This window comes from Mesocricetus auratus, unplaced genomic scaffold (genome assembly GCF_017639785.1).
Source record: "Mesocricetus auratus isolate SY011 unplaced genomic scaffold, BCM_Maur_2.0 Super-Scaffold_6730, whole genome shotgun sequence".
NCBI classification, from domain to species: domain Eukaryota; kingdom Metazoa; phylum Chordata; class Mammalia; order Rodentia; family Cricetidae; genus Mesocricetus; species Mesocricetus auratus.
In genome coordinates this window covers 30952489-30974920 of record NW_024429184.1, presented here as the reverse complement: position 1 = coordinate 30974920, position 22432 = coordinate 30952489, and positions in this window count along the sequence as shown.

Genomic DNA, 22432 nt, shown 5'->3' with positions numbered 1-22432 from the left:
CAGAAGTTAATGTTATTCATTCATTCCAAGATTAAGTATGTAATTCCTTTTTTATAAATTGGAGTTAGAAACAATCTTGTTTCACATGTAATCCCACCTCCCTCTGGCCTCCCTCCCACGCACTTCCCACCAGGTCCTGTAGTGCCCCACCTAATCTCCACTCCAGAGAGGGTGAGGCCCTCCATGGTGGACATCCAGAATCTGTCATTTCATCCAGGGCAAGGCCTAGGCCCTCCCACAAGAGTCCCAGCTGAGAGAGAATCCCTCATTCTCAGATGGCCACTCAAAATCTATTTGTACTCCATGGATAAATACTACTCAAGGCTCCATAGATTACCTAGGCCTCCTCACTGACACCCAGATTCAGGGGGTCTGGCTCAGTCCCATGATGTCCACCCAGCCATCAAAATGGAGTCCAAGAGTTCCCCCTTGTTCAGGTCAACTGTTTCTGTGGGTTAGACCTGCCCAATTTTAACTCCTTTGCTCATCAGTGCTCACTTTCTGTGACTGGATTCCAGGAGTTCAGTTCAGTGTTTAGCTACAGATGTCTGCCTCTGGTTCCATCAATAGCTGGATGAAGGTTTTGTTTCTCAGACTCGACTCTCTGGCAGTGAGACTGTATGCTGTCATTCCCCTGATTAATGTCTAAAATCCATATATGAGTGATTTTACCATGTTGTTCTTTTTGTGACTGGGTTACCTCACTCAGGATGATTTCTTTTAATGCCATCCATTTTCCTGCAAATTTCAAGATTCAATTGTGCAAATGTACCATATTTTCTATATCCACTCTTCACTTGAGGGGCATCTAGGTTGCTTCCAGTTTCTGGCTATTACAAATAATGCTGCTATGCTATGAATATGGTGGAAGAGTCGTCCTTGTTGTATGAAATTTATCTTTTGGGTATATGCCTGAGAGTTGAATTGCTGGGTCTTGTGGTAGACTGATTCCAATTTTCTTGAAGAATCTCCATACTGATTTGCAAAGTGCCTTTACGAGTTGGCACACCCACCAGCAGTGAAGGAATGTTCCCCTTTCTCCACATCCTCTCCAGCATAAAATGTCATGGGAGTTTTTGATTTTAGACATTCTGAGAGGAGTAAGATGGTATGTCAGAGTTGTTTTGATTTGCATTTCCCAAATGGCTAGGGATGTTGAGCACTTTCTTAAGTGATTCTCAGTTATTTTAGACTGCTCTACTGAGAATTCTCTATTTAGTACTATACCCCACTTTATGATTGGTTCCTTTGCTGTTTTGGAGACTTGCTTCTTAAGTTCTTTTTAAATTTTGGATATTAGCCCTCTATCATATGTGGGGTTAGTGAATATCTTTTCCCAATCTCTGGGTTGACTTTTTGTCTTGCTGACTGTGTCCCTTGCTTTACAGAAGCATCTCAGTTTCAGGAGGTCCCATTTATTAATTGTCGATCTTAGTGTCTGTGTTACTGGAGTTATGTTGAAGGACGCATTCTCCTGTACCAATTCATTAAAGGATACCTCCCACTTTCTCTTCTAAAAGATTCAGTGTGACTGGATTTATGTTGAGGTCTTTGATCCATTTGCTTTTAAATGTTGTGCAGGGTGATGTACAATGACCTATCTGCAGTCTTCTACATTTCAGCCTCAGTTATGCCAGCACCATTTGTTGAATATGCTTTTTTTCATTGTATAATATTAGCTTCTTTGTCAAAGATCAGGTGTTCATACATGTATGGGTTAATGTGAGGGTGGTCAATTCAATTCCATTGGTCTGTCTATTTTTATGTCAATACCAAGCTGTTTTCAGGGCTATAGCTCTGTAATACAGCTTGAAGTCAGGATGTTGATGCTTTCGAATGTTGCCTTGTTGAACAGGGTTGTTTTCACTATCCTGGGTCTTTTATTTTTTCCATTTAAAGTTGAGAAATGTTCTTTCAACATCTGTGAAGAATTGTGCTTGGATTTTAATGGGGACTGCATTAAATCTGTAGATTGCTTTTGGAAAGATTGCCATTTTTAATATGTTGGTTCTCCCTATCCAAGAGCATGGGAGAGCTTTCCACCTTCTGGTGTCTTCTTTAATTTCTTTCTTTAAAGACTCAAAGTTCTTGTGATACAGGTCTTTCACTTGTTTGGTTAGCATTACCCCCAAGGTATTTTATGTTGTTTGTAGCTTTTGTAAGGGGCGATTTGTCTGATTTCTTTCTCAGAGAATTTTTGTCTGTATATAGTAGGGCTACTGATTTTCTTGACTTGATTTGTATTCTGCCACTTTGCTGAAGGTATTTATCAGCTGTAGGAGTTCTCTGGTAGATTTTTTGGGGGTAAACTATCATATCATTTACAAATAGTGAAAGTTTGGCCTCTTCCTTTCTAATTTGTGTCACTGTCATCTCCTTTTGTTGTCATATTGTTCAAGCTAGAACTTCCAGGCCTTGTCTTGTACCTGAATTTGGTGGAATCGCATTGAGTTTCTGTCCATTTAGGTTGATGTTGGCTGTTAGCTTGCTGTATATAGCTTTTATTATGTTAAGGTAAGTTCCTGTTATCCAAGATTTCTCCAAGGTCTTTATCATGAAGGGGTTTTGGATTTTGTCACAGGCTTATTAGCATCTAGTGAGATGATCATGTGATTTTTGTTTCTCAGCTTATTTATATGGTGAATTGCATTAATGGATTTTCATACATTGAACCATCCCTGCATCCCTGGAATGAAGTCTACTTGATTATGGTAGATGAGTTTTGTGATGTGTTTTTGGATCGGATTTGCCAGTATTTTATTATTTTTGTATCAATGTTCATAAGGGAAATTGGTCTGAAATTCTCTTTCTTAGTTGTGTCTTTGTGTGGCTTGGTTATCAAGGTTATTGAAGCCTCATAGAAAGAGTCTGGCAAAGACATTTCTGCTTCTATTGCACAGAATACTTTGAGAAGAATTGATATAAGCTATTCTTTGAATTTCCAGTGGAATACTGCACTGAAGCCATCTGGCCGTGGGCTTTTTTATTGTTGTTGCTGGGAGACTTTTGATGACTGCTTCTATTCCTTAGGGGTTATAGTTCTATTTAAAATGCTTAACTGTTCTTGATTTAATTTTGGCTAGTGATATCTATCCAGGAATTTGTCCATTTCCTTTAGATTTTCAAATTTTGTGGAGTACAGGTTTTCAAAGTATGACCTGATTATTCTCTGGATTTCCTCAGTGTCTGCTGTTATGTCCCCCTTTTCATTTCTGATTTTGTTAATTTGCATGTTCACAATCAGCCATTTTGTAAGTTTGGATAAAGGTTTGTCTATCTTGTTGATTTTCTCAAAGGACCAAGTCTTTGTTTCATTTATTCTTTGTATTGTTTTCCTAGCTTCTGCTTTATTGATTTCAGCCCTCGGTGTGATTATTTCTTGGTGTTTACTCCTCCTGGGTGATTTCGGTTCTTTGTGTTCTAGAGCTTTCAGTTGTGCTGTTAAATCTCTAGTGCAACTATTCTCCAGTTTCTTCATGTAGGCACTTAGTGCTATGAAATTCCCTAGTAGCACTACTTTCAAAGTGTCCCATAGGTTTGGGGATGTTGTGTCTTCATTCTCATTGAATGGTAGAAAGTCTTTAATCTCGTTTTTTATTTCTTCTTTAACTCGGGTATGGTAAAATTGTGCATTATTAAATTTGTAGGGTTTCTGCATTTTGTATTGTTGTTAAATTATAATTTTAATGCATGATGGTATGATAAGGCACATGGAGTTGTTCCAATTTTTGTACCTTTTGAGGTTTGCTATGTTGCCAAGTGTGTGGTTGATTTTTGATAATGTTCTATGTGGCGTTGAGAAGAAGGTATATTCTTTTTTATTTGGATGGAATGTGCTATATATGTCTGTTAATCCCGATTGAGTCATACCTCCCATGAATTCCTTTGCTTCTTTGTTAAGTTTTTGTTTGATAGTCCTGTCTAGTGATGAGAGTGGGGCTTTATATGTGATTTGAGTTTTAGTAATGTTTCTTTTATGAACATGGATTACTTTGTATTTGGGGTATAGATTTTCAGAATTGAAACTTCATCCAGGTGAATTTCTCCTGTGATGAGTATAAAATGACCTCCTCCATCTCTTTTGATTGATTTTAGCATAAAATCTAATTTGTTAAATATTAGGATTGCTACCCCTGCTTGTTTCTTGGGTCCATTTGATTGGAAAATCTTTTCCCAACCCTCAACTCTGAGGTAATGTTTGTGTTTGAGGCTGAGGATGGTTCTGTCTTCCAATCCATTCTGTTACCCTGTGTCTTTTTATGGGAGAATTAAGACCATTAATATTGAGGGATATTAATGACCATTTATTGCTCATTCTTGTTTGTTTTGGAATAGTTCATGGGGGTGGAATTATATGTGGATTTCCATCTCCTTTCTCTTTTTGCTGTTGACAAGGTGGGATTTTCTATTGCCTATGTTTTTCTGGTTTTAGTTAACTTCCGTGGGTTGGAGTTTTCCTTTCAGAACTTTCTGTAGGGCTGTTTTAGTGGGTACATATTGTTGAAATCTGTTTTTTTTTCTTGGATTATCTTATTTTCTCCATACATAGTGATTGATTGAAAGCTTTGCTGGGTACAGCAGTCTGGGCTGGGATTCGTAGTCTCTTAGTGTTCATAGAATATCTATCCAGGAACTTCTGACTTTCGGAGTTTCTATGGAGAAGTCAGGTGTCATGCTAATAGGTTTACCTTTGTATGTTACTTGTTCTCTTACCTTTACTGCTCTTAATATTCTTTTTTTATTCTGTATGTTTGGGGTTTTTACTATTATGTGGTGGGGGACTTCCTTTTGTGGTCTACTCTATTTGGTGTTCTGTAGGCTTATTGTACTTTCATTGACATGTCTTTTTTTAAGTTGGCTAAGTTTTCTTCTATGGTTTTGTTGAATATGTTTTATGCCCCTTTGAGCTGGTTTTCTTCAACTTCTTCTATACATATTATTCTCAGGTTTGGTCTTTTCATGGTGTCCCATATTTTCTGGATATTTTTAAATTTTAAATAGCTTGTTTTACATGTCAATCCTAGTTCCCTCTCCCTCCCCTCTTCCCCACTCCTCATCCCCCCCCAGCCTCCCACCCAATTGCCAATTCCTTCCACATAGGTGATATCTAGAGTCTGTCATTTCACTCAGGGTAGGGTCCAGGCACTCCCCTGAGAGTCCAGGCTGAGAGAGCATCCCTCTTTGTGCTATGGGCACACGATGACTGTTTGTATTCCAGGGATAGACACTGATCCACTGCTCAGGGCCCCATAGGTTTCCTAGGACTTCTCACTGACACTCACATTCGGGTGGTCCAGATCAGTCCCATGCTGGCCTCCCTGCTGTTGGTCTGGGGTTCAAGAGCTCTCCCCTGTTCAGATCAGCTGTCTCTGCTGGTTTTGCCAGCCTATTCTTTGCCAATTTGCTCATCACTCCTCTCTCTCTGTCACTGGGTTCCTTGTGTTCAGTTTAGTGCTTAACTATGTGTGTTTGCCTCTGCTTCCATCAGTCACTGGATGAAGGCTCCTGGATGGTTATAGACATCAAGTTCATTATCAGGAATGGGCATTTGAGGTGGTCTCTCCACTATTGCTTAGCTTGCCAATTGGTGTCATCCCTTTAGATCATTAGAGGTCACTCTGGTGTCTGATCTGTCTTATAACCTATGATTCCTTTTTCCCCCCTATTCTACCCCCACCCACTCAAACTTCCTGTTCCCCCATACTCTCTCTTCCTCTTCTCCCCCACTCTTCTTCCCAGCTCCTACCCCCCCACACCCCTTGCCGTGTTCCCCATCCATTCAGAGGATCTTGTCTCAATCCTCTTCTCTGGGGTACCATGCATATCTTTTAGGTTCTTTCCTGTTTCCCAGACTCTCTACCAGTGAAAGTGGAGACTGGCACTATCTTGATCCATATATGAGTGAGTACATACCATGTTTGTCTTTTTGCGACTGGGTTACCTTACTCAGGATGGTTTCTTCCAGTGTTATCCATTTACCTGCGAATTTCAAGATTCCATTGTTTTTTTTTCTGCTGAGTAATACTCCATTGTGTAAATGTACCACATTTTCTCTATCCACTATTCAGTGGAGGAGGATCTAGGTTGCTTCCAGGCTCAGGAATCTCCATACTGATTTCCAAAGTGGCTGTACGAGTTGGCACTCCCACAAGCAGTGGAGGAGTGTTCCCCTCTCTCCACATCCTCTCCAGCATAAATTGCCTTTGATGTTTTTTATTTTAGCCATTCTGACAGGAGTAAGATGGTATCTCAAAGTTGTTTTGATTTGCATTTCCCTGATGGCTAAGGATGTTGAGCACTTTCTTAAGTGTCTCTTTGCCATTTTAGCCTCCTCTACTGAGAATTCTCTATTTAGCTCTGTACACCACCTTTTAATTGGATCCTTTGGTGTTTTGGAGACTTGTTTCTTGAATTATTTTTTTTAATTTTGGAGATTAGCCCTCTGTCAGATGTAGGGTTAGTGAATATCTTTTCCCATTCTGTGGGCTGCCTTTTTGTCTTGTTGACTGTGTCCTTTGCCTAACAGAAGCTTTTTAGTTTCAGGAGGTCCCATTTGTTAATTGTCGATCTCAGTGTTAGTGCCACTGGTGTTATGTTTAGGAAGTGGTCTCCTGTACCAACTCGTTGAAGAGTATCTCCCACTTTCTCTTCTAAAAGTTTCAGTATGGTTGGATTTATGTTGAGATCTTTGATCAATTTGAACTTAAGTTTTGTACAAGGCAATAAACATGAATCTATCTACAGTCTTCTGCATACCAGTACCCAGTTATGCCAGCACCATTTGTAAATGGATATTTTGTTTTAAGGATTGGTTGGACTTAAGACTTTCTTTAATGGATGGATTTATTTCCCCCTAGTGTATCTTCAACACCTGAGATTCTCTCTTCTATCTCTTGTATTCTGTCCGTTATGCTTGCATCTGCAGTACCTGAACATTTGCTCAGCTTTTCTATTTCTAGCATTCCTTCAGACTGTGTTTTTTTAGTTGTCTCTATTTCAGCGTTCAACCCTTGCACTGTTTGAATTGTTTCTTGCAATACTTTCTGTGTCTTTTCTGTTCTTTCTTAGATTTGTTGGATTTTTTGTTTGACTTTTCTTCCATTTCTTGCATTTTTTTGTATTTTTTGGTTTGTTTTTTCTTCCATTTCTTCAAGGGATTTTTCTCATATCCTCTTTGGGGTGCTCTGTCATTTTCATGAAGTTGTTTTTAAGGTCTTTCTCATCTGCTACATCTGCAATGGGCTGTTCAGGTCTTTTGGGTGTATTGTCTCCTTCCCATCATTTCTTCCTATGGGTGCAGAAGGAGTCTCCTCCTCTCCTGGTAGGTATGTGACCATGCTCCTTTTCAAATGGATGGGATCAGGTCCAATACCCTGGAGGCTTTCCTCTTGCATGAATGGAAGCCATCCTAGTACCAGGTCCTTGACAATCTCCGGGGAGGCTGCACCCCTGCCTTTTCCATGGGTGGAGAAGGGCAGGCAGACTCCTGTATTGTGAGCTGTATTGTGCAGTACCCTGGCCTCAGCTACTTTTGCCCAGGTCACCAGTGAGCTGTAGACAGGCCAAGGCTTATCTAACCCGGTGGATGGAGAGAGGGACTATGGTGCTGGTAGTCTCTTGGCAGGCTGAATCCCATTGGGCTGGGATCAACCTTGTGCAGTCTGCAGGTTTCTGGTGGTTCTGCTCTGGGAACTGCAAGGCAAGCTGGAGACAGTCCCATGCTTACCTTACCTGTCCCATGGTTGGAGAATGGGACTTAGAATCTAGCAGTCTCTGGGCAGGTTGAATCCCATTGGTCTGGGATCTGCCATACTAAGTTCTCAGGTCTTTAGTGGTTTTGCCATATGTAACACCTTTAAAGTATGTACCTGTCATTTGATTTAATAATTCCCTGAATATCTTATTTTCTTCAGGTATATATTTATTGCCAATTTTCATGAAAAATGTATTCAAAGGTACACTTTAAATATTTGTTTACTTCCCCTCATTTTGTCATTCCATTTGCCTAAATATTACTGTGTTTATGTGTAACACAGGTAAAATATCTCTTTATAAATAAGCCATTACTAGGCTAATATCTCTAATATTTAATTTTTATTGTACAAGAGATATATATTAAGCAGTTCTGTGTGTTATTTACTGACATCAAAGACAAGATTGTCCCTTTAGAAGATGTTGACATGTCTGAGCATCAAACATCAGGGCTAGCTTAGCAAACAAAACAATAACAAAAGAACATTTGAATAGCATCACTAGGAAGGTGCAACAAATAATTAGACCAATGGGCTCACACATTTGGTAAAACATCTCTGTTTATTTTGTTTTATGCCATGATATTTTTGTTTCTAGGAGAAAAAATTTAAGTTTTACTTTTTAGCATAAAACCTCCAATTACAGCAAATGTCAAGTATCCTCGACCTGGATGTATGCCTTTCCCATAGGAGTTATTGCTGACTTTCCAGGAATATCCTGAGTTTAAATGGGTTCCCTGCACTGAGCTGCTTTTAGAAGTGTGTTAAGTGGCTTATAGCTTGATTTTTCTTCTACATCTTTAATTCTTTACCTTCCTAACATTTTCAGCATCTTAAGCCATTGGTCACTCATCTTATGCTTTACTATATCATAGCAGGTATATTCTTGATGTTAAACTTGGGCATATTTTCTTTCAATAGTTCTCACTCAAAAAGTTTTCAGCAAAGTAATTTTATCATTTTTTTGAACTATGATCTTTAGACTTCTTCCTATCCTTAAGGCTCTTTACTTGACATTCTTTTATATATCCCTTTCTACCAGACACATTCATAGAAAAGCTAAACTAAATTAAGGAATGAGTCACAAGCTAAATTAGGTGAATTCAATGCTTTCATTTATGGAAAAAATAATGATAATTTAATTCTGACTAAGCTTAAGGGGACATAAAAGAGACATTTGCATATCTTTCACATTACTAAACATAGTAAAAAGTGTGTGATATATCAGCATATCCAATGCAAGTGTGATTTTATACATATAAATTGTTTTCACAACTGGGACATATCTTCTAAACATTCCTTGACCACAATCACTCGTTTTCATACATGTCCATATAAATTTAGCCTTTCTGAGAAATTAGGAATTGAGTCAGGATGGATGTACTTAAGAAATTGGCTACATTGTGGAAAGAGATTGCAGAGTACTGAAAGTTTTCCATGGAATTCTGTGGGACCACTGTGGCAGATGAGTGACTGCTCTTAGAAGCCAAAATGTGCACACACACACACACACACACACACACACACACACACACACACACACAAAGTAATAATGAACACATGTAAAAAAACAACAAAAATTTAAGCATTGGCAATTGTTAGCAGTGTCATGAGAAGTACATAGTGTTGTTTTGCGGATGACATTTAATTTCCATCCATGTAATGTGAATTACATGTTAATTATTTTTAATAAAAGTAAATTTCAGTGAAAAGCTCCAGTTTTGAAGTTTGACCAGTGACACTTTCCATCCCCACACTTTTCCTTTCTCATTTTGTATAATATCTATGCAAGTTTAAAGAAAACCAATCCTGTCTCCCATCAACCTCACATCTAATGTCTTCCTTTCTTGGTCAAAACTGTGTCCTTCCTAGGGAATCCTATGGCTGTTTTTGTTACAATAGCACTTCTCAGTATCCATTTAGTGTCCCTCAGCAATTTTTCCTGACATCTGTATTAATTGCTGGCACACCCAATGCCCAGAACTCCTATGTGAATTAATGAGACAAGGAACATGACAGTTGGGATCCTGATTTGTAACTTTCTCATACTCTTTGGCTACTTATTTTGCCCCAGCCCACTAAATATAAGCACTTTTGATGCTAATTATGACTTGGAGCTCTGAAACAAATGTAGTATGAGATGGATTTACCTGTATTCTCATGCACAGAATTGTTGAAAATGGAAGTGTGATTCCCATATACATGCTCTGTGGCACAGAGATTTATAAAGAATACACCACATTTGTCTCTCCAGATTTGCTCTAATGCATACAAAACATAAAAATGCCAAGCGCTTTTGCTCCGTTGTTTCTATCATCTTAATGGCAAATATGTGGACATATTTGTGTACTGAACTAAAACTGTCCCTGAGGTTCAACTAGAGACATATGGCAGCCAGGTTGTACCTGTCAAAACTCGCTATTGAGAAAGCATCGATGTGGGCGAATGTATTAATGCTCTTGATTGTTAATGTTTGCTGTGTGACCTTCCCATTACTAGATATGTGTGCCTCTTCTTACCGATGCCTTCATTCATCTCCCTAATGGCCCTGGCTCTATAACAGTTTCCAGCATGAGCTATCCATCATTGCACATAGATGTGCTCCATGCCTGACTTTCATTCATTTCAGCTGAATGTAGAATAGAAAAGATACATGTTTAGACACATTTCTTATTTCTCATATTCTACATGGCTTAATATTAGTGCAGATATAAAATTCAGAAATATCAATATCTCCCTCCTTTACAGTTTCATGAAAAATTTCTTTTCTTAACTAAAACAATAAGTGAAAGGAAAATAAGATTACTTATTGTTCAAATTCACTATTATATATTTGGATACATTACATTTTAACACTAGAAATTAAATGAGGACATAAGGTATAAATTAAAATATTTTATTCTTTGTGAAGTATGAGTATATGAGCAATTTTATCTGTACAGTTCAGTTTATCTGATTTCAATTACTCACTCTGTGTTTCTTTCTTTTTGATTACTGAGAATGAGTTCATTCTGTGGTATTCTCTTTGAATCACCTTGGTACTGTTTCTCCTGCCTAGGGCTGCATTGTATAGCAATATAAATGGAGTCCTACTAGACTGCTGCAATAGCTTTTGTCTGGTAAACCCAGGATGCTTGATCTGATGGTTTCAAATTATACATTCATCTCATTAAAACATAAAACTGAGTTCAGGACGATTCCTCTTTTGATTGTGTTAACATAAAGGTGACTGAAACATGAGTGGTGATTAGGTATGAGGTACAGACACCTACCACCAAGCCTAGCAACCTATGTTCAACATACTATGAGGAAAGAATTGACTTCTGCAATTTATTCTAAAATTTCTACTGTGTTTGCTGATCTACATATGTAACCTCATGCATCAAAAGTAAACAAATCAATTTTTACAATATGCAAGCTATATCAAAATAATAGTAGTTATACAAAATGGCTACAATGATTTTGAGATTATAAGTGAAATGACTATATATGAACAGTTTTAGAAGTTTCAATTTCAATTTTCTTTTTCTCCAAACACAGATATTTGATTCTAACAATCCACTCCTTATAGTACATGAAATAGTTAAGCAGTCACTGTCTTAAGACACTCAGTTCTGTCCCAGATTTGATAAATACTTTATAGCCTAAATCAGGGGCTTTTAAATATATAGCCTGAGAGTGTCTAAGAGACTCAATGGTTCTGGGAACTATGAAGCAAAATCCTCTAGGCAAAAGCACAGTAACAATACAGGTAAAAACCCTGCCATGACACTGTGCCTTTATTTGGTTTAGAACAGAATTTATGCCATTAGACTTAAGCATAGAGAGTTTATGTACACGGTCCCAGAATGCAGATGACAAAGGAATCCTAATGTAAGCGAAGTTACAAACAGTGATCAAGAGGAAGACGTGTGAAAAAGAAAACCACCTGGGAAGAGAGAAGTTTGTAACAGCAGTTTAAAAATCCAGGGTTGGAAGGGGAGTCATATGTTTAGGATTTAATTTATGTCCAGAGATTCTAAATCATGTCCATAATGAAGATTAATAACAACACACATTTGTCTCTTAATATTTACTTTTTATTTATGTACAGATATGTAGAAAGGTAGTAGATTCATGATAGATCAGGACATAATATTTGGTTTTGGAGCTATTATTAAATACTTTCCAACTAAGCAATTCTTTTAGAATCCTAAACAATACAAAGAATTTATTGTTGCTAATAAAGGTCAATTTCATCAACAATTAGGGACATGGAACTTAAATATACAATATCATCATTTCATACACACTAGTTTAACAAAAAGTAACATTGAATGTTGAATAACAGTGAAAATATGGGGCTGAAATACTGCTGATAAAAGTTCCATTCACACAAGTTAGGTAGAATTCTCCTTGAATTTCAGTGTGCCCCTTGTAATGGACATGTACCTGAAAAGAAGCAAAATTGAAATAGTTTATAAAATGCTGGATTATTAATGGAAATATTTTATTAATATTTTATCATAAATTATGTCATGATCATATGTTTTGAAACACCAAAAATGCACTTAATTAATAAATATTCTAATTTATTTTCACATATTTAATTTATAATGCCACTCAGCAAAATAATATACATTGTATTATAGACAAGGTTAACAGGATAAAAGAGATTGTTTTATTATTTACTTTCATGGATTAGACAAACCATATAATTTATTGTATAAGTTCTTTATTAGAAACTTTTAAAAATGTGTATCTGTGATACATGTATATAGATATTTAGATATCACAAATATGTCAGTCCTATAAATTAGTCTCCAAATTTTAAAAATCCATCCTTATATAGTTAAGAAGTTTATTTGGAATCTTGCATTGGATTTATGGTCATGAATTTGAAAATATACAATAACTTAGATTTTTATGATGTTATCATACCTCTCATATTTAAGCAAATATGATGGATGAAATATTTAACCCTGAAATTCTACATTAGATTTCTTAAACTGTAATGCATACAATTTTGAATGTGAATTTATTAACAAACTGGTAATTCCAGTATTTTAATCCTACATTAAAATACAAAGACTTTGTAATTGTCTAAAGAAACAGAATTAGTTCCAATACATACTGGGTATATATATTGCTTTAATCAGTTTTATTATCTGTCATCTTATATCTATCAGACACAGCTTAACAGAGCAGAATTTGGTATATGACTTAGGGGAAATATTTGATCGTTGTATACAAGGCATGGTGGCTCCACACCAGTGGGAACAGACAACAGAGCAGCTTAATGCTTATTAATATCTTTGTTGGAACAGAAGGTAGAACCAAGACTAGAACCTCTCCAAGTTGTAAATCTTAAAAGCTATCCTGTGGTGACTTACATACTTGATGTAGTCTCCAAAACTATTAAAAGAATCTGTATCCTTTCAGCATTACTAGCTTAAGACAAACTTTCAAACAGGAGTCTGGAAAGCCATTTTGTAATCAAACTGTAGCTCCTTAGCCCCAACTTCCTTTAAAACAATGCTTGTCTCATAGTGGGAAGTGACATCATCTACCTTGAAAGTCACCATAGTCATTGTGCTGGCTAGAGTTTTTTAATCAACTTGGCACAAACTAAAGTTATCAAGGGAAACATTACCTCAGTGGAGAAAATTCTTCTCATCAGATTATCGGATTTTCTGTAGGCACTTCTGTAGGATATTTTCTTGCTTAATGATTAATATGGGAAGGTCCAACCCACTGTGCTAAGTGTTGACCTTAGGCATCTGGTCCTAGACTTTATCTGAAAGGAGACTGAGCAGGCCATGGATAGAACACCAGTAAGCATTGGTCCTCCATATTCTGTACTTCAGTGCTTGCTTAAAGGTTCTTGCCTTGAGTTTCAGCTGTGGCGTCCTTTGATAGAAGCCTATAATCTATTAGCCAAATGAACCCTTTTCTTCCCCAGTGTTTTGTGAAAACAATATTGAAGCATATTGGAGCACTCACTAAGGACCCAAAAATTGTTACAAAGCACAAAGTCAAAAAAAACCATTTCTCAGACTAAAGACACTCTTTTTTTTTCTTAAGTGTAAACTCCCATAAAGATCCTAAAGCATAACTTTTCAATGCATAACGAGAGAGACTAGAAAATGTTCCCACTTCTGTAAAATGAAGATAAGGAAAGGCTTGACCAATTAATACCAAACCCATGAGGTCAAACACCTACCCTTAAACACAGTTAATCTAATCTGCATCGCGTAACGGTTCAATATACATTTCAATAAGTTTTGATATCCATTATAGCCCTTATAGTACAACTCTGTTGCCTATGTCACACATGGTGTCTCCGTTGGACGAGTTCTATTTAGTGATTTCTTTTGTTTGTGGTGTGTGTCATCTGTTTCTTTTAGTTATCAACAGTATTCTCCAGTCTATCCAGTCTCTGCTCTTGAATTCCCATAAAAATATCAGAGTTGTTACACACAAATGACCTTATTATATAGTGTGTAGTCTGAAAACTCTCTGAAGCATTCATTCATGCTTTCATGAACTCTTTATTCCTACCGTAGGCACACTAGCAAATCAAGCTGAAAGTGGATGATGTCACATTATATTGCCAGCCCAAGATGCAACTTGGTCTCTTTGAAACAAAGGTACATTGGTTTCTGAGTGCCTTTGCAGCTGAATCTGGGGAACACATCTTTCCAGGTTTATTATTATTATTTAGTTTTTAGTTTTTCAAGGCAGGGTTTCTCTGTGTTGTTTTGGAGGCTGTCCTGTCCTGGAACTAGTTCTTGTAGACCAGGCTGGTCTCATGGTCTCAAACTCACAGAGACCTGTCTGCCTCTGCCTCCCCAGTGCTAGGATTAAAGGCATGCACCAACACCTCACCGGCTTCCAGGATTCTTTTAACAGGAAACTTACATTCATATATACTCTGTTTAGATTTTCTCTTTCAGATGAATTTGTATTTTTGAAAGCTAAAGTTTTCCTCTCAGGGAATCTTTCCTAGTATCTTACTGTGATGTCCAAACTTCTCCTTCATAGTACTAATCTCCTGAAAATTATAAGCTCTTTGCCAAAATCTTCTTGGTCTTTATCATCAACAGCACTGTTGTTTTAAATTCTTGTGTAACACATCAAAATTTGAATTATTAGTATAATTTGAATAAATTACATGATTTAACATTTTTGTTGTATATTTAGTGTGATCCAACTAACAAGTAGGCAAGCAGGAATTCAAATTGAGGTCCTGTTTTCCTATAAAACCACTGCTTTCCAAAATACTTCTATTTTATTTTACTTTGGAAAAATGTAGAGTTTGGGAGAATATAAAAATAACTTCACGCTATTTTGCATGGTGTTTTAAAAGCCACTATGAGCTAGAGTATTCCTATCTCAATAAGTTTCTTAAGATAAACTGATATTAGCCGGCGTTGGTGGTGCAAGCCTTTAATCCCAGCACTTGGGAGGCAGAGGCAGGCAATCTCTGTGAGTTCAAGGCCAGCCTGGTCTACACAGCAAGTTCCAGGACAGCCTCCAAAGCTACAGAGAAACCCTGTCTCAAAAAACCATAAAAAAAAAAAAAGATAAATTGATATTTGACTCTGTTCTAGTTTATACAGTGTGAGATAAAATTAGTCCATGAAATATTCAGGAGTATATTTCCCATCTCATAGGTTTCTGGCAAAAAACACTTTGCAGTAACTTACATGTCCATCATGGTGATTGCCTGTTCAATGTACTGAAAAAACATTTAATGAAACATTTTAAATATAGACTGTAGTTTATAAAAATTGGCAGCTAAACAGAATGATGAAACAAGTCTCTTTCCTATGACTGGGTTTCTCCTTTTGGGTTTATGAACTTTGCTTGTATACCCTTTAGCATCCCATTCATGCTTAATGGCTTATTCTATCAAGTCTGCTTGAAGGTACATCTAATGTCTATATTAGGTCAATATATTGTACAACAGAAATCAATGCATACGGACTATGAAATGATATCAAACTACTTGATTAAGTGATTTTGGTGTTTATTAGTATCTTTATAATATTGTAGAGATCTTGAATGAGTATATAAATGTTTAAAAGAAGAGGTTTAAATCCAGACGCTATTATATCATTTATCCCCTTTTCCTCTTAATCAGAAAAGAATACAACTGATTATAATATCAGTGTATAAACATACAGATTTTGCATGGTATAAGTAACATTTTAGAATGTAGAACTAGTGAAGAATGTGTGGATGTGCGTGTTCATCCATATATACATATATGTATAAATGGATGGTTTTTCGAGACAATTTTCCTCTGTGGCTTTGGAGTCTGTCCTGGAACTAGTTCTTGTAGACCAGACTGATCTTGAACTCACAGAGATTCACCTGACTCTGCATCCCAAGTGCTGGGATTAAAGGGTGCACCACCAACCCCCGGCTGAATACATTCTTATACAAGAATTACTTGTAACTCTAAGATTCTAATTTTGTGCCTTGGCTGATTTTTCAGACAAAAAACCATGCATTGTATGATTATCAGAGTCGGGAGAAAATGGAACATTTCTGTGCCAAACTCACTGGTTTCAGGAGCTGGCACCTAATCTGAACATTACTATTTTTATGTGAAAAGACCTCTTCCATCTCATACTAGGCATTTAGCCCTAATGCATCCTTTTTGCAGACACTGTCTCATTATAAATAACTGTTTTAGTGAGGACCTAGCCTTTTGTGTTCAATTGTAGACAGCACTTCAACTGAATGGCAGCTTTGATTATTTCCTGTTTCAGGAGGAAAATGGAAAAAAATGAAGAAATAACAAAACAAAGGAAGGGCAGAAGAAAGGAAGGAGAAAAAAACAGAAAAGAAATGAAATAAAGAAAAAGGTTTCATCTTACATCATTTCTTAATTTTAAGAAGTTTCGTTTAGAATGAAGCCACATTGAAGATGTCAAAATCTTCCATTTTTCTAGTCAACATTCAAAATACATCATATTAGATTGCTGATATGTTTGCACCCATCCTACATATTTTATTTATTTTCTCATTTATTTCTAAACAACTTCACTTATATATAGATTTACAAATATAGACCAAGAAGCCACTGGGCATCTTTAAAATAAAAGGAAATAAATAATATTCTTATCAAAATGCAGTAAAATTAGAGCAGAAGCCAATCTTCTCTGTACAACCAAGAAAGTAAGAAAATGAAGACTGAACCCAAAGATGTCAACTAAAGCCAAATCACCACTTCAGGGGAAATGGTGTGTATAAAAAAGCACTGTAGTTAAGGGATGTGGTGGCAAAGAAACTCATCACTGTCCTTGAGCCTCTTAGGTCAACACACAGTAAAGTGTCTCTTGTTAACTTTGTAATATTATTGTTTACTATAATCAGTTCTATTAGGACACTGACCACAAACCATTTAGATAAGTAAATAACATTTGAAGAAGTCCATGCTATCACTTCAGTTAAGTTCTCATGAGAATTGTAATCCATTATTTTGTATTTGTATTTTAATGAGATAAAGCACCACAACTAATCAAACATGTTGAACAGATCCTTGTTTCCAATGGTAGGACAGAATTTAAACTCCTGTGAACTTCTGTGCTGCTTGAGTGATGAAAATATCTTTAGGAGATGATTATCCCAGTTTAATTTACTACAATGGGAACAGGTTATGGCTTGGGTATGCAATAGTCCCCTAAAGGCTAAAAGCTGAAAACTATAGAACTACTGGACATTTACAGTTTTTGAAAAGTAGACTTAGTTGTAGAAAAAGGTTATTGAGGACAGGCTCATGGAGACACATTGAGATTCCTACTGCTTAGTCTTTCTACTTCCCACTTCTCTCTAACCATTTAACTACAAGTTGAGCTTTCTGAGCCCGGCTTCAGAAATAATCAGATCGGTTGACTATGAATAAAAGCCCTTAAAACCATGAACCAAAATGAATGTCATTTTTTCTGTTAATACTTCCAGTACTTCTTTTATTACTCAAGATTTTTAAAGATATTAAAGCATTTTTTTAACATTGTGAAGGGGAAATCTACAGAGACAGCTGAACCAAACTCATTGGAACTCATGAACTCTGGATGAACAAGCGTGGAGAATCTAGGGGACCGAACTAGGCCCTCTCCTTGTGGGAGACAGTTGTGTAGCTTGGTCTATCTGAGGGGCCTGGCGTAGAACTGGGTTCTATTTCTGGTGCATGAGCTAGTTTGTTGGAACTCATTCCCTATGGTGGAATGTCACGCTCAGCCTTGACACAGGAGGGAGGCACTTGGTCCTGTCCCAACTTAATGGGCCAGGCTTTGGCCAATCCACATGGGAGCCCTTACTGGTGAGGAGGAATGGATTGGGAGTGGACTAAGGAGGTGGGCAGGAGGAGGGGAGAGTGAGAGAACTGAGGTTGGAAGGAAAAACAATATTTTAAATCAAATAAACTGAAAAAGTACACACACACACACACACACACACACACACACACATTCTTGTCTCATCCTGATCACAGGTTCCCCTCAATCCAATCCTCCCAGCTACCTATTACCACTGCCTCTGGTAGGTTCATTACTACTACATTTCATTTCAGGAAGAACAAGCGTCCAAAATATATCAGTCAATTAAACCACAACAAGATACAATAAGACCAGAAACAAAGTCATGTTTTGAGGCTGGACTAGGCAACTGTGTAGATAAAAAAAGAGAGAGAAAGAACAGGCAAAAGAGCCAGAAACACTCACAGTCCCATGGTTAGGAGTCCCACAAAACATCATGTCAACAGCTCTACCATATACACAGAAGACTTGCTAAAGACCAATACAGGTTCCAAGACTATTACTTCAGTCTCTGTAAAATGTATGGCTCTTCCTGTGAAGAGGAAATAAAATAGATTTTGTGGATGAACTCAGAAAAGCTGGGGATGGGGACAGGAGGAATCAAGTAGGCAATGGTGGGGCAAAAGGAGAGTACAGGGAGAGGTAATGAGAAGTGGGATGCATTTGGATGGTGATGTGGAAATGTAGGGCAGTGGTAACTTCCTGGAACGGGTGAGGGTGACTCTCATTGGGACTCCTGGTAAAATAGGATATGATGACTGAACCACTCTTCTTCTGTAACAAGGCAAGTCTTCCAGTGGGAGCATTGGGACACTAACCAAGCCACTAACCCTGTGACCAACATTCTTTCCTTCTACTTGCAGAAGAGAGAAAAAATGAGTGGTCTAACTTTAAGCCTGATTCATGAGAGGGAGCCCATGTACATCACTGCCTGAGTCTTCAGGAACAAGAAGCTGGATAGACCAGAGACCTAGGGTAGAACCAAACATGAATGGCAAAAAAAAGTTAATGAAATTATTCCTAATGGTATGCTGTTATACTTCATAGATGAGTGCTTAGACCAAATATCATTAGAGATGCTTCCTCTGGAAGCCTATGGGAGCAAATGAGGAGACCTACAGTCAAACATTAGACAGAGCTTGGGAAACCCCAAAGAAGAGGAAGAGATTGTAGGAGACAGATGGATTGAGGACACCAGGAGAAAAAAACCTGCAAAATCAATTTTTTGAGCATGCTAGAATAGACTGAGTTTAAAACTCATAGGAAAATTTATCCCACATTCACCCGTTGTTTTTACTTTAAAAGAATATATATATACATATATATAAATGACTTAATATTCATATATAATAAAATCTACATAACCAACGTTTAGAAATATTTACGAATAGAAATGTATATTCATCCTTCTAAAGCAATAAAGAGAAAAGTAACAGGAAATTTTTCAGAATGCTTGCCTATTAAGCTTCAAACTAACATTCTTGTAAGACTTCACATAAAATGTCTTTTGTAGTTATTATAGTAATGACTATTAAATATGATATTATAATCAATTATTATCATGATTGAAGAAAATTGGTATTACGTCCTTCTTGATGTTTTATCTTGATGTTTTATTTATTACCATTTTTTCAAGAAAAGTTCACAATGAAATGCAGAAAACTCCTGACTATTTTTTAAAATGTTGTGTCACAATCCAATAGAGGCTAATCATCAACTTTCAGATCGAAAGTAAACGATAATATGGAAATCAGTGTGTGGTGAACAGTTTATAAAAAGTACAGCAATTTTAACAGCTGTTTTAGCAAAGCCCCAGGCTAATAGCAGTAGGTATTTTTTTAATTACCTTTGTTAATTCTGTTTCTTTAACCATAGGATATTGGTTTTTAGGAATAAACATTGTTTTAAACTTTATATGTAAATATTTCTCACTTTAGCTATAATAATTTAATATCAAGTTTCTCTGTCCTCTTCTTATACATATACTCTATGACATATTTTTAAATATATTTATTCATATCACTATCCTCCTTACAAATCTATTAAGTTTCCTTTTTTGGCTGTAGGATTCAGTTTACCAAGTATTGCTAACTGCTTTTTTTCTCTCACGCTCTTGGATAAGTAGGATCAACATAGTAAAAATGGCAATCTTACCCAAAGCAATCTACAGATTCAATGCAATCCCTATCAAAATACTAGCACAATTTTTGTTTTGGAAAAACAAAAGACCAAGGATAGCCAAGGCAACCATGTACAATAAAGGAACTTCCAGAGGCATCCCCAACCTTGACTTCAAGCTCTATTATAGAGCTATGGTCCTGAAAACAGCTTGGTATTGGCCCAAAAACATACAGGTAGACCAATGGAATCAAATTTAATACCCTGATATAATCCCACACACCTTTGAACACCTGATCTTTGACAAGGAAGCTAAAACTATACGAAGGAAAAAAGAAAGCATCTTCAACGAATGGGACTGGAGTAACTGTATGCTGACATGTAATAGAGAACAGATAGACCCATATCTATCACCATGCACAAAACTTAGGTCCAAATGGATCAAAGACCTCAACATAAATCCAGCCACACTGAATATCTTAGAGTAGATGGTAGGAAGTACCCTAGAACTAATTGGTACAGGAGACCACTTCCTGAACATAACACCAGTAGCACAGACACTGAGATTGACAATTAATAAATGGGACCTCTTGAAACTGAGGATTTTCTGTAGGGCAAAGGACACAGTGAACAAGACAAAATGATAGCCCACAGAAATGGAAAAGATATTCAAAAACCCCATATCTGACAGAGGGCTGATCTCCAAAATTTACAAAGAACTCAAGAAGCAACTCTCCAGAACACCACAGGATCCAATTAAATTTGGGTACAGAACTAAATAGAGAATTCTCAATAGAGGAGTCCAAAATGACTCAATATCCTTAGCCTTTAGAGAAATGCAAATCAAACAACTCTGAGATACCATCAAAAGCTACAGAGAAACCCATCCTCGAAATGCCCCTAAAACAAGATCTTACAAGAAATAGAAAGAGATGATGGAATGAGTGAAAAACTGAATGAAAAGAGAAAAACATACAATTCCCTGAATGTAGGAAAATAAGTTTTGATGTTTGCAAAACTGAGGGCTTAGACAAGGGACTGACAGTTCAGAAGAGGAAGGACTAGCTTGTAACTCATCATTTAAATAACATAAGCCTTTTTTTTTAATAGTTTGTGATTCAGGTTCATTTGTAGATCCCTTATTTTTTTCCTAAATACCAGACACATGACACTGTTCAACATTCATTTTTGTTTGTGCTCATTTTCTGTATTGTGTGTTTGTGTGTTTCCCTATTCAATTGAATCATTTTGTATAGCAAAATGTCTATTTTTAACAGGCATTTTGTAAACATCGTGTTAGTTAGCAAATGTGTGTCTATTTCCTGTGCTTAATAGCTCTATGGAAATCACAAGGTACTTGGATCTTGAAGTAAAATTTTATTCTTTAATCATGTTGTACTAAATGATTGTGCTTTGTTCTTTAATTTTATATATATATATTTTCATATTTTCCCAGATATATTATTTTCTTTCAAAATTTCCATAAGTTAAGACATGTCCTAGAAAAATATTTACATTTTAACATCAAGTCATATTAATAAATTAGTGTTCCAGATTGCCAATTCAAAACATAACAAGTAATAAATGTCATTAGCTTTAGTGAATAATATTATGAACCTCAAGGCCGAAGAACATTTTTGTACAAATATGAAGTATCAAGTTCTTTTTGGCATTTTAAATAAAGATGCCATTTCCAAAATAAGTAGCTCAAGTTTATTATATTCTAATACTATTCAGGAACATGGCACTGTACTTACATTTCAATGAATAATTTTAGCAAGCCTATGTTAATTAAAATTTGCTTTTGTTAATTTGTAACTGAAGATCAAGTAACTTAAACAGAATACTCAAGGATATTTTGCCCATGAAAATTTGTTTTGAAGCCAATTTTTTTCTTATAGTATTTTAAATTTTATTTATTTATTTATTTATTTATTCATTATGTATTCAGTGTTCTGTCTGCGTGTATCTGTGCAGTCCAGAATACAAATGGTTGTCATACAGTTGCTAGGAATTGAACTTATGACCTCTAGAAGACCAGTTAGTTTTCTTAACCTCCTATGCAGCGCTCCAGCAATTTAAAGTCAATTCTAATTCACAATACAAATAAAACTTTAAAATACAAATACAAATATACTAAAGCCACAGACAGTAATATATTAAGCATTTACTATGACCAATGTCTGGAATCATGTGAGAGAAATTTTACAAATTATTTAAAAATGTACTTATCTATTCAAATTTTTAAACTAATGT